Here is a 13,728-nt window from a genome sequence, read left to right as displayed (position 1 = left end):
ATGCACAACTGGCGTGTGCTGGTCTGGGGTTCACAGGTCAGTGGAGGGGTGTGCCTATCTGGCAAGGGGAACGGGGTGTCACGGACATGTCCGTGTCCAGGAAGTGCAGTAAGTGTGTCTCTGTGTTCTGGTGTGGCCTGTTACAAGAGCCGCAGCAGTCGATGTTGTAAAGTGGCATGTACCACCTCCAAACGGCACTGTGATGTTGTTGTTGGAATGTAGCAGGACATGCTCAAATAGGCATTACAATGGCGTGCCGTACGAGTGCATGAGATACAACAGCTCACCGTACAAAAGTGTGGGGGCTCGTGGGAGGGTGGGGTAGCTGTTTGGCAACATAACACACAGTGAACTTGACCATGTGCCACGTGCTGAGCATCTCATCCATGATGACCACGGTCGCAGACATCCCACAACACCAACGACTGGCCTTTGTACACATCCTGTATGAATGCAGCGTGGTTTTCACTTCTATGCTCGTTCAGTGGTGTGATGTTGGTGGGTTGTGTGACTTGTGCTCCTTGTTGGTTTGTTTCATTTTGGCCATTGTTTGTCTATACTTGTGCTGTACTTAATTGTGCATGTGTGCCGTTCTGCCCATCTCCCCTCATCCCCCCACTCCCTGCTTCTTCCTCTTCCTGGTGCTGTTGTGTCTATAATTTTGTTGCTGCACACATAAATACATGTAAAGAATAAATTAGAATAGTTCCTTGATTCTTTTAGGTTTCAAAACTTCTCTATTGGTTTCTTTTTAATTTTCCATATGAACCGTTTTTTTAATATTCAACAACACATAGAAGTCAGAAGTGCAACGTATTCTATCAACACACTTTCTAGAACATTCTACAACACGTGCAGGTTAAAAGTTCATCAATTTTTTAAAACTTTACGATATTTTTTTGTAACATTTTTTTGAACATTTAATGACACCTGCAGGTTAAAATTTGACGATTGTTTTAAGTTCGAACAGTGCCTTCCAAATGCAAGTAGCAGGTGTGGTTGAGCTGGGCAAATTTTATCCTATTATATGTACTCCACGTTGAAACTGCTTTTTCTTCACCAATCACAAAGATGCTTTTCCACAAAACTAATGTGCACCCTTTTTTTTTAAAAAGATTGCTTTTCATGATATCTTCAGAGATAAGTTATAGATAGGAATTAGCATTTAAAAAACCTTTGAAATTCACTGAAAAAACCATTGGTTTCATGCACGTTATAGTGAGGAATTGGCATTTAAAAAACATTTGAAATTCACTGAAAAAACCAAAGGTGTCAGGGGCGTTATAGTTAGGAATTCGCATTTAAAAAACCTTAGAAATTCACTGAAAAAACCATGGGTTTCAGGGGTGTTATAGTTAGCTGGACATTTCCCTCGTACAAAACCATTGAAATTCCCCTGTTATAGTTAATTCAGCTAACTATAACTCGCGCCCCCGCAATGCACTGCTGATGACGTCACATATTACATCACTCATGACATGGTCAGTGACATCACTGATGACATCTCAAATGACATCACTGATGATATCACTGATGACATCATCCAGTGACTGTGTGTTTCTGTAAATTTTAAATATGTTTTATATATTTATAGTGAAAGGCCTGTGGAAGAATGAGTGGCTGTACAAGTGTGTGAATGGATGATTTTCTAGGTGCGTAACTGACTCTATAAGTGAGTCATTAAATGAATCTTACTGCAGACTAGTGACTAAACTTTGTGAATGTCTGTATGTTTCTGTCTGTTGGTGTATAAGTGGCTGCATGGTTTTGTGAATAGCTATATGAGTATCTATATGGGTTATCGATTGGTTGTCTGAGTATCTGTATGGGTGCCTGAGTGTTTGTGTGGGAAGGCTGTGTGTGACTCTGTGCATAGATGTGTGAGTGGGTGATTCTATGGGTGCATGGTTTTAAGAGTGCATCTGTGATGAACTGTATGGTTGAGTGAGTGAGTGTATTTTCAGGATGATACAAAGGATGTGGACTTCCCGCTTACAGCTTCCTTGCTTAGCTCGTCGCTTACTCTTCGGGAAGTTGAAGATGCCCTGAGGAAAGGCGTACCACTAAAAGCCCCTGGCCCTGATGCGGTGCCGTTGGATCTTTTCAAACATAATACTGTTGTATGGGCCCCTTTGTTATTGAACGTCTTCAAAGCAGCTATTGTCGGTCACATTCCCCTATCCTGGAAGGAGGCAGTGGTGGTGCCTATTTTCAAAAAGGGTGACAAGTGCGACCCACGATGCTATCGCCCAATATCATTAATTGATGCATCATGCAAACTATTGGGAAGGATAATTTTGGCCAGATTGGAGACGTGGGCAGACTCCGTGGGCCTAATGGTGAACTCTCAATATGGGTTCAGGAGAGGAAAGGGAACAACCGAACAGTGTCTAAATCTGGCACTAATTATGGGTAAGTACATGAAGGCCATGGGTTTTTCTATCTACCTGGCCTTCATGGATTTATCCAGTGCCTTTGACACTGTTTGTAGGAATAAACTATGGCAGATGATGGAGGACATGGGTTTTGAAGAACCTTTGGTTACCCTGCTCCGCAGACTACATGCGGCTACAACTGTGAATATAAGATTCGGGCAAGGGGGGGAAAAACAAAATCTATCCCCTCAACCGAGGGTGTACGACAAGGCTGTATATTAGCGCCTTTTCTGTTTTTAGTCTATACTAGTGGCCTGGAAAAGTTCTTGTTGGAACATTGTTCGGATTTCCCAAAGGTGAACGGCAAGAAGATACCTATGTTATCTTATGCCGATGATACGGTATTAATGACCCTTACAGCGAATAGTATGCAGACCTGTCTTGAAGCATTTAATAACTTTATGCTGGACCTGGACCTAAAGGTAAACTTTTCAAAATCTTTTGCAATGGTCTGTGGCCCTAAAGGGACAAAAACCCGTAAGTTCATGGTAACTAATTTTACCATTGACAAAGTTGATAATTTCAATTACTTGGGAAATTTATTTAACAACAGACTGAGCTGGGCCCCTTTGATGAAGGCTCGTGTACAATGTACCAGTAGATCTATAGAGGGTTTATTTCGTTTTTGTAGTAAATTGGGACAAAAATCAGTCCCACATTTAAAAACCTTGTATAGAGCAAAATGCTTATCTGTGGCAGGAGTCCGGGGGATAGAAAGCCCAGCCATGATCCAGGTCATGGAAAATAAATTTTTAAAGCGTTTATTGTCAATTCCATCAGGTTCATCTAACAGTTTTTGCCCCACTGTGATGGGAATGGAATATGTGACTGACATCATCCGCGTTTCCCCTTTATTATTATGGGGTAAAATATGGTTATCGGAAGACCTTCAGCTCTCCAAAGATATCCTGCAGGAGAGCAAAAACCTTGAACATGCAATGCAGATACCATGGCTTTCATACGTTAGTAATACTTTGCATAGAATTGGTTTGGTTCACTTTGATGATAACCCTGAAAAAATGCAGGGGGACATAAAAACTCTGATTAAAACAAGTTATCGTAAAAGTTTAAGTATGTTACACTCAGACCAGCCAACAAATTGTTTGGGTAAATTGCAGCATCAATTTTATTTATCATTTACTACTAATGTGCAATGGCGCTTTTACCTGACAAGGTTTAGATTAAACACTCTTCATTTTCTTCTTGCCTTTCCAAAACAAGGGGGTTGGTGTGAGAGGCTGCCCCCTTGGTTTTGCGATAACAGAACTAGTCAAAGTACTATTCACGTTGTCCTTTTTTGTTCTCTTTACAAGGAACCAAGAATTAGGTTTATTAAGCCTATTCTAAAAGGGCGACAACCATGTCATTATAAAGAGGGTTATCACTATTTGTTATCGCTATCAACTTCTGGAATATGTTGTGCCATGTTAAGTTTTATACGACTATCACTCCAGATTAGGAAATGGTATTGTTAGTTTGGTTAAAGACCTTCTTGCTGCCAGTGCAATAAGCACAAAAAAAAATTAATGTCATATGTTGGTCCAATTGGTTATATAGTATGCTAATAATCTCTGTTATAGGGCGACTAATATGGTTTCGCATTGTAGGTTTCCATTCTTTCTGATAAATGATATGTTAAATTTGTATAAACTTTGTTTTAGTAACAATATGTTTTTAAATTAAGGTCTGTATACTTTTATGATCCTATCTTTTTGAATCGAATAAAGTTTATGAATCGAATCGAGTGTATGTATGGGTGTGTTAGGGATTGAATGTATATCTCAGTGGTATATTTGTGACTAACTACATATGTGAAAGGCAGTATATATGCGTGTAAGAGTATATAAGTGGGTATATGTGAGAGTGTGTGATTGTGAGAGTGGCTGTATGGATGAGTGTGTGCTTGTATCAATGATTGTATAAGAGCGTAAGAATGTGGTACTATTTTTATGAGTAAGTAAACTTGAGTGTGTATAACTGCATAGGTGAGTAAATGGGAGTGTGATTAATTATTTGCATGACTGACTAGGTGTGACAGTACCTCTATGGATGATTGGTGGTGTGTGAGTGTCTATGTAGGTGTATAAATGCATATGATAGTCTTGTACGGAGTGACTGTAAGTATGAGTGACTATGCATGTGAATGAGTGGAGGTGTATGTAGACCTAAGAGTTAATAAGTGGGTATGTAGTTATTGGTATTGGAGTATCTATGGTTTTGAGAATGGACGTCTAAAATTTTGAGTTTGTGTATCAACGGTTAAATTAGGGTGTGAGAAGATGCAGTAATTTATCACATGGATGAGGTCGTCAGTGATGTCATCAGTGATGTCATTTGAGATGTCATCAGTGATGTCATCAGTGATGTCACTGACCATGTCATGAGTGATGTAATATGTGACGTCATCAGCAGTGCTTTGCGGGGGCGCGAGTTATAGTTAGCTGCACTAACTATAACAGGGGAATTTCAATGGTTTTGTACGAGGGAAATGTCCAGCTAACTATAACACCCCTGAAACCTATGGTTTTTTCAGTGAATATATATATATATATATATATATATACATATTTCTACAGGAAATGAATCAAGGGGTACAGCAGTTTGTTGCAGAATCTTTTGCTTTTCATAAGTGAAGCAGTGCGAAACGTGACCAATGCGTTATGGCCATAGCATTTAATTGGGTTTCATTGGGTCAAAAAAGTTGGTGTATAGAGTGTCCATTTAAAGGGACAAAGCCCATTAGGCACCAGCATTAAAACAACAACAAATAGACTGTTCAATACATTCTTGTTGAGTCCCAGAGTGTTCTCCATTTCAGTGGGCTGTATTTACTCAGATGTTACATTTCATGCTCTGCGGGACATATACTAACATTTGTGGATCAATTATGTACACTAACATTGCCACAGTAAAGTACCAAGGTAGGTATACTAGTATACCAGTATTCGTTTCAATACAGCCCTTTCTAAACCTGCTTCAATTTTAAAAATATGAACAATCTTATCATCCACATAAGTATTGGTTGTAAATATTTTGGGATTATAAAGTATGGCATTATTCATTTTTAACAAGTTATTTTTGAGTTTGATTTTGACTTGTTTTTTGTTTGTGCGGAGCTCTAGACTTTTTTTCAGACTGTGTTTTCACATTTGAAACATTAAGTTCTCTTTTTAGGGATATATAAATGAATTGAACACATAAGAAAGATAGTAATTATTTTTTGTAGGTTTTATTTATAATATTAACATATTTGAGTTATGATTTATGTTATGCTTCAGTATATTAATGTTTATTTCAATTTGTATTTATTACATAGGTTTACCATATCATAGTAGTAGACATGTTTATTATTGAGTTTATTTATACTGCATTGTTTGTGTGCTGTTGATATTTTCTTTTTCTTTATTTTTGTTTTGGATATTTCTAGTTTTAAAATATTTGTATTGGTAATATTTTTGTAGTCAATATTATGTGTTACATAGGGGTTAAATAAAGTCAATATTATGGTACTCAATAGTTATCAAGGTTTTTGTCATATGGTTTTTACACCACAAAATTCATATAGTCATTATTTTGGTATACAACCTCCATTTTGCCAGTCTTCTGACAAAGCCAACTTCTTGTTGTCACACACAATAGACTGAGATATTAGATATACATCAAGTACCTTATTTATAATATTTCCCTTCTGTATTTTGATCCTTACGTAATAACTTGCAGTGATTTGTTATGTTACTCCAGAACTGCAACATCACTAAGAATTTAGCAGACCGGGTGAAAAAGAGAAATAAAGAGGCTTAGCAGACATTAGCTCTATGTCTTCCTATATAATAGGACAACAAAAAGAGAATTAAGAAGGGTGGAAGAAGAAGAAGAAGAAGAAGAAGAAGAAGAAGAAGAAGAAAAAGAAGAAGAAGAAGAAGAAAGATGGAGGAACAGCTTGTGAGAAGATAGAACTAGAAATATGTGGGATTTCCCCAATAGCTAATTGATTTTATGTGGCTCACGTGGTAGTAGAGGTGGAGCATTCATTATACACGGTGAGGTATTTTCTTTTTTCTTAAGACAATACAACACATTCCAATGGGACTGGAATAGGTGCATATACTTATTGAGATTTTCCTTCATGCATACAGGCTGATTTTGAGAACATGGTCTGACTGATATTTTTGTGAATGTTCATATTTGCTTTGAGGTCATCACATCTTTTTTGCATTTATACTGCATGTTCCCAAATGTGCACCGAAGCATTTTACTGGATTCTTCCAGTTGCACAACACATAGTTCATGTGATGATGATGGTAGGTCCAGACATAACGGGCCATTATTGTCCACCATTAGCTCTGACTTGCCAAGGTAATCTCTTACTTTAAGGAGCTTTGGGATATATATGTTTTTTCCTAGAATTTGACTCTATTCATTGTTAACAGCTAATTAGGAAGGATGGATACAGGGCATGAAAACTATATACTGTTTTTCCATTCATTGTTCTTCATCTTTTAAGCCCATCTGGAACAAGTTATCAGTAGACCATTGTGTGTGGTTTTTAGATGGAAAGATGCGTATGTGACTAAAGTAGGTATTTTATCCCTGAAAGTTGACTTCCTATAATTATCATCCCATTACTTCTCTGAGTATGTTTCTTGCATACCAAATTTCACTTGACTTGAAACCAAATATCACTTGTTTTTGGTTATAGGGTAGGAGGAATTCACTGGACAGGAAGTCCATAATGTGAATAATTTCTCCATCGCACAATTTTTTCCAATTATTGTCCATCATTAGCTCTGACTTGCCAAGGTAATCTCTTACGTTAAGGAGCTTTGGGATATATATGTTTTTTCCTAGAATTTGACTCTATTCATTGTTAACAGCTAATTAGGAAGGATGGATACAGGGCATCAAAACTATATACTGTTTTTCCATTCATTGTTCTTCATCTTTTAAGCCCACCTGGAACAAGTTATCAGTAGACCATTGTGTGTGGTTTTTAGATGGAAAGATGCGTATGTGACTAAAGTAGGTATTTTATCCCTGAAAGTTGACTTCCTATAATTATCATCCCATTACTTCTCTGAGTATGTTTCTTGCATACCAAATTTCACTTGACTTGAAACCAAATAACACTTGTTTTTGGTTATAGGGTAGGAGGAATTCACTGGACAGGAAGTCCATAATGTGAATAATTTCTCCATCGCACAATTTTTTCCAATGCATTGGTCATCTTTTTTATTTAATTCTTTTATTGTACCACAGAGGTAAATGTGTGGCATTGTATAGTTTGACTTTTTATTCATGCCTCAAAAGCCTTAATAAACCCCCTGTCTCTCGGGATTTTTTATGTGTTATAATTTTAAAGTCACCTACAATCTGTAAAGACAACAAGGTAACAGTACCCAAAAATGATATCTTTGTAGCTAGCCATATATGTATGTTGTCCCAGTCTGGGACCAGCCATCTATTGGTTTTGACCGTTAAGAAAGTGGTTTGCTAAGCATACAGATCAAGTCAGTTAACACTATCCTATTTTTTGTTTAGTCATACTTTAGACACCACCATCAGGGGTCTTTTGTTGTATCTTTAAATGTAAAAATAATATATTTATCAAAGTTAAAGAAGTACAAAGACAATCTTTGTGGAATCATTTAATAGTCAATTTCTTATGCAGTACTTTTTTATGTACTCCCACAAGCCTTTGTGAACTGGCTCAAAAACATCCAACCCCATATTAGTAAAATTACAAAGAGAACAGACTTGTACCAATTGTATATGAGTATTCCCATTTAATTCCAAATGTAGATGTTTTTATGCCAACTCGCAATGGCATGTTAGGGTTCATAAAAGAGTACTATATGATTGATTCTTGACATACTAAGTAGTTACTTTGTGAAAAGGCCTCCAAGTGGCAGATGTACAACCGTTTTTTGCGGTCTCAAACTGGAATTTGGCCCGTTTGCGACCTCAAAAAAGTCAGCCCCATGTACAAACCAAGTTTGCAACGCGATATTAGGAAAGGGCGCATCAAGGGTGCCCCTTTCTAACAGCGAGTCAAATGGCATGTTCCAATGTTTTGCAACCACATTTACGGTTGCAAAATATTCGCAGTTTACCACCCTTTTTAAGAGGATGACTGGGCACTTCCAGAAACATAACTCCTCCTATCTTTAAATGCATGACCTACTCTCATCTTATTTTTTTTTACTCAAAATGCATAAACTCTAGTTTAAATATATTGCTTGTTAATTGCTCACCTTTCATTCATTAGCTTGTAGTCTATCTCATTTCTATTTGGATATTAAATGACTGTATACTTTCCATGCTCTAAACTCCTTCCTCATGTCTATTGCCACACCAATTATGTTGCTTGTATTCACAGATCACTCCCAAATTGACCATGCATATCTGCTATTATAGCACTATAAAGAAAATAATGCTTAAGGTCATAACCTTCGTGTAGTACACATCAGGGGCAATCACGCCTCTGCTCAACGCTTGACTAATCAGATCCCGGAACCAAAAATTTCTGTGGTTTCTTCGTGCTCGTAGGAGCTTAGCACACAGCGTGTCTTTTCAAAAAGGTGACAACCTTAAGCGCTTCACGCAGGAGGAAATCTGTGCATGACGTGCCGATTTCTCTTTAACAGAATAACCCTTTTAGGAGGCAGAATACCCCTAACACTGTCACTACCTTTTGGTGCCACAGAATATATGATCTAAGAGGATCAATGAGCACAATGTGCTGAATATCCCATTGATTAGGAGGCCGTGCGCCTGTATTTCACTGACAATCTTTATGTGCCAGTGCGATTATGACCACAGAGGGTTTGAATGCAGTCCAAGACGTTTTTCATGAGCCACAGGAGTTAGCAATAATAAGCATCCTATACGCCTCTGGAATCTAAAGTTCAATAGACTATACACAAGATATCTTTTTCTTTGTCCTGAAGAAGACCCGTGTCTGATGCTCTAAACTAGCACTTATACCAGGGTCGAAACGCCGACGCATCACTAGAAGCATCACATTCCAAAATGACTAAGACAAAAAGAATGCAATTCTAGTTCACTTTGAGATTTAGTATATGTTCTCACTCCATCCCAGAATGTAATGTTATACCATAATGTTTTCTATCTATATGTAATTTGTAGAAATATATGTACCTCACCCCCGACTTCCCTGTTTTCACCTTGACCTTGTGTATATATCCTGTATTTTAAATCTACATGATTTTTTCTCATAAATTTTGGTTACATTGAAATTAACATAATTAGTTTGTGTTTTTTAAATAAGACATGACAATTGGGTGCTTTTCACATTAATTGTATAAGAAGTAAACAACTCTTTATTTTGTTAAGTGTGTTGTGGCAGAACCACTGTACATTTAACATAACAATATGACAGAGCAGATGACAGAGCAGATGTTATGATTGTGTACTTAACTCTAAGTCTGGGCGGTGAACTCTGCTCTGCTCGTGGAGTTTGCAGACTTTTTCGCACTCCACGTTACGCGGAGTTCATAGAGTTTTTTCCCTTGCTCGCGCTCGTCTACGTCGAATTGGCAAGCGTAAGCATGGAAAATCAACCTCCCGGCGAGATTTCTAAAGGTAGGCGGTCGGATTTTTCATTGAGAGTGGTAGCATCTGCTCGAAAGCATTTACGTTGAGAAACGTCTGTTCATGTTGAGAAAGCTTCCACTCAAGTAAAACATCTACTCGAGCGGCAAAAAGGAAGCAGCGCTTGCTTGTGCTGTGTATAGTGCCATTTACAATAATTACACAGTGCTGACAAACACCTGGCACTGAAAATGACTGCGAATGCCATTTATCTAACGCACTCCTCTGCTTGCGGAGCTCCACGTAGCATGCCAGTTTTTTTTACACTTCACGGAGTTTCACTGCGCGGAACTCTGCAAACTCCGCCCAGGCTTATTTAATTCTTTGAACCAGTTATTAGTACTTAGTTCATCAACATTTGATTCTCAGGTCCTCTTCTGCAATGTCTCTTGAATACAAAACCCTGGACCTGATGTGCAAAGATTCTTAATATGAAATTTATATTGCATCAAATAACGATTTGCGATTTCTTATTAGAAATCTACTAAAATGGATTCAGTAGAAGTAGGTGCAGTTTCCACAACGACTTCCACAGGAATTCATTGATGTTTTGGTATTTTGTGTGTCAACTTATGTATTAATAGGTTGATTTACAAAATACTGATTTGTAGTGGGTCACAATTTGCAGCCTACCTCATTAATATGCATGAGGTAGGTCATAAATTATGTCCCACTATGGTTGATTAGAGCCACAGGCATGTTGATTTCCTAGGTCAAGCATGGGGTCACATGTCTGGGATTCTGTTTAAAGAAAGCAACCTTTTTTCTAAACGCAAAGTGTTTTCCAGAAGAAGAATGTGATGTGTTTAGAAAATAATAATTTTACCATTATTAATTATGGAAAATAAATTCTTGTTGACATTCACAAAGGAAAAGTGGTCCCTTAGGGACCTTTTCCTGTTTGTGAATGGGCAACCCCCAATTTGGATTTTTGAATATTAATGTTTTGTGACTGGATTATTGTCTCAAAACATTAATATGTGAGTTAGGTGTTGGACTTGGTCCTCCCTGAAGGATCACTGCCAAACATTTTGCCGTCACGCCTCACATTTTTGCTGAATTCCATTTTGCTGGCTGTAGGATTCTGTGCACTTTGCAGTTGCTAACCAGTGCTAAAGTGCTTGTACTTGATCCCAATAACCTGGTTCAATTGGGTTACACCTGATTGGCATATTTAATTTACCTGAATTACTAGTAAAGTGGTATACCATATCCCCAGGGCTGATACATTAAATTCTGCTAGCGGGCTTGCAGCACTATTTGTGCCACCCACTCAAAACATGTCTTAGGCCTGCCATTGCAGCCTGATGACAGCTTTGAACTGCCAATTTGGCTGGGCAAAATAACCCACTTGCCAAGCCTTAAACATTCTTTTTATTTTATATAAGTCGACCCTAAAATAGGCCCTAGCAAGGCCATAGGGCAGAGTGCATTGTAATTAAAAGGTTGAACATGTACTCTTAATTTTTACATGTCCTGGTAGTGAACAACTCTGTGATTCATTTTTCATTTCTCTGAGGCCTACTCTCTACTAGGATGGGGTTAGATTGCCTTATTGCATTTATTAAGTGCTAACTTTTGATTGGGATCAAGTAGGGCTTTCATGTTTGGTGTCTGAGAAATTGTAATTTCAAAATCCTCTTTAATGGTGAAGTCGGATTTTAAGCTGCAATTTTAAAAATGCCACTTTCAGAAAGTCCAGCCCGAACTGCTAAGCCAGGTCCTCCCTGGACCGGAAACAAGGATCCTGGGACTGGTTTCAGGGCATAACCCCTCATCAGCCAGGCTAGCTTGAAACCAGTGGTGCAGTGAGCCCGGGACCCACGCCTGGGCATTCCTGGGCACTTAGGGCGAGAAAGCAAAAGACACACATATGATGGACGGAATGCAGAGCATATTAAACATTCGCCCCCAGTCAATAGATGAGGGGTGATGCTTGTTTTCAGTCCAGGGAGTACATGGCCTGGTAGTTTGGGCTGGACTGTTCCCATGGGGAACACGATCAAGATTGATTTGCATATGGCTGGGTCCGAACTGGAAAGTCATGGAGAGCAAAAAAACGATGGATTTAGGCACAGATCTCTGTACTGGGGTGAATGTTTGAGATCGTGCAGTATTCTGTCAATCAATTTTTCTTTTTGCATTTGGCACCCCAAGTATGACGGGTATGCCCAGATGTGGGTCCTGTGCTCTCCATGCCACTGGAGTCAAGCTGGCCTGGCTGATGAGGGGTTATGCCCTCAAAACCGGTCCCAGGATGCTTGTTTCCAGTCCAAAGAGGACCTGGCCTGGCAGTTTGGACTGGACTGTTTCCATGGGGAACAGGGTCAAGACTGATTTGCATATGGCTGGGTCTTAACTGGAAAGGCATGGGGAGCAAAAAAACGATGGATGTAGGCCCAGATCTCTGTACTGGGGTGAATATTTGACATTGTGCAGAATTCTTTCCATCAATCTCTTTTTAGAAAGTTAGCATATTCCTGCCCCTGACTACTTGGTGCATGCATCCTGTTCCTGAGTCACATGCGTGTATGATTGGATGTAGCTGGCCATTGTTTATTCCTCCCAGACAGCCACACAACAGAGGGATTAGGCATGCCTGGATGGGTCATCATTGGCAGGATGGGGAGTGGAGCAGGGCACAGCCCCACTTGCAAAACAATAGGCTGTGCCATATTTTCACACAAAGAACATCACACCACTTCAATGTGCCTGTAATCAGGCCAAAGCCATAGCAGGCAAAGGAAGACAATTCCAAGGACTTTAAAGAAAGCTCTCTATAAACTTCTTCTACTTCAACAAAGCACCAGGTATAAATATATGACCCTCAGACTCACTTTCCAGTTTACTTTTTAGAACTGCGCAAGTACACTCAGAGGACTGCCTGCTGCTGTAGCCTGCAGTGTACTCCAGAGCCCTGCTTTGCTTCACCTGGAAGGACTGCTCTGCTGCCTGATGCCTTCTGACATCATCCACAGCATTGCCCTTCTAAACTATACCTTCTCAATCATTTTTCCACTAAATTTCTTCTAAGTCTAAAGGTAACTGCTGACCGCCCCAATCCACTTCTTGTATTTTAGCAGTGCTCCATCGCCGTTGTCAATACTTTCCTACTTTGACTCGGTCTCATGCGACTAGAAGTCCGCCGTTGATGTTTCAGGTGCTACGTTTTACCTTATAACTTTACCTCATAACTCCGATTCTAGAGGCTGGATTTTTGTCAAATTAGTGTGGTATTTTTCATGTGTTGTGTTTTAACTTTATAACTGTGTGCGTGCTGCATAGATACTTTCCCATTGGGATGTATGTCGTTACAACGCACACTTTTACAACGCATGCACTTACAACGCATTTTTTACAACGCAACATCCATTACAACGCATTCCATTACATAGCATGACACTACAACGCATTTTAAAAAACTACCTTTACAACGCATTCCATTACAACGCATACTACCTTTACAACGCATACCATTACAACGCATAATATTAAATTGCATTTAAGGTAAGTATTAGATAGTATAGGGGTAAAAATTACTATTCTAACTCCAGGGGGTGCAACAGTAGGGTAAGTGTTGGCTAGTATAGGGGTAAAAATTACTATTCTAACTCCAGGGGGTGCAACAGTAGGGTAAGTGTTGGATAGTATAGGGGTAAAAATTACTATTCTAACTCCAGGG

Source organism: Triturus cristatus, chromosome 2_2 (assembly GCF_964204655.1).
Source record: "Triturus cristatus chromosome 2_2, aTriCri1.1, whole genome shotgun sequence".
Taxonomy (NCBI): Eukaryota; Metazoa; Chordata; class Amphibia; order Caudata; family Salamandridae; genus Triturus; species Triturus cristatus.
This window is presented reverse-complemented; position numbering follows the sequence as displayed.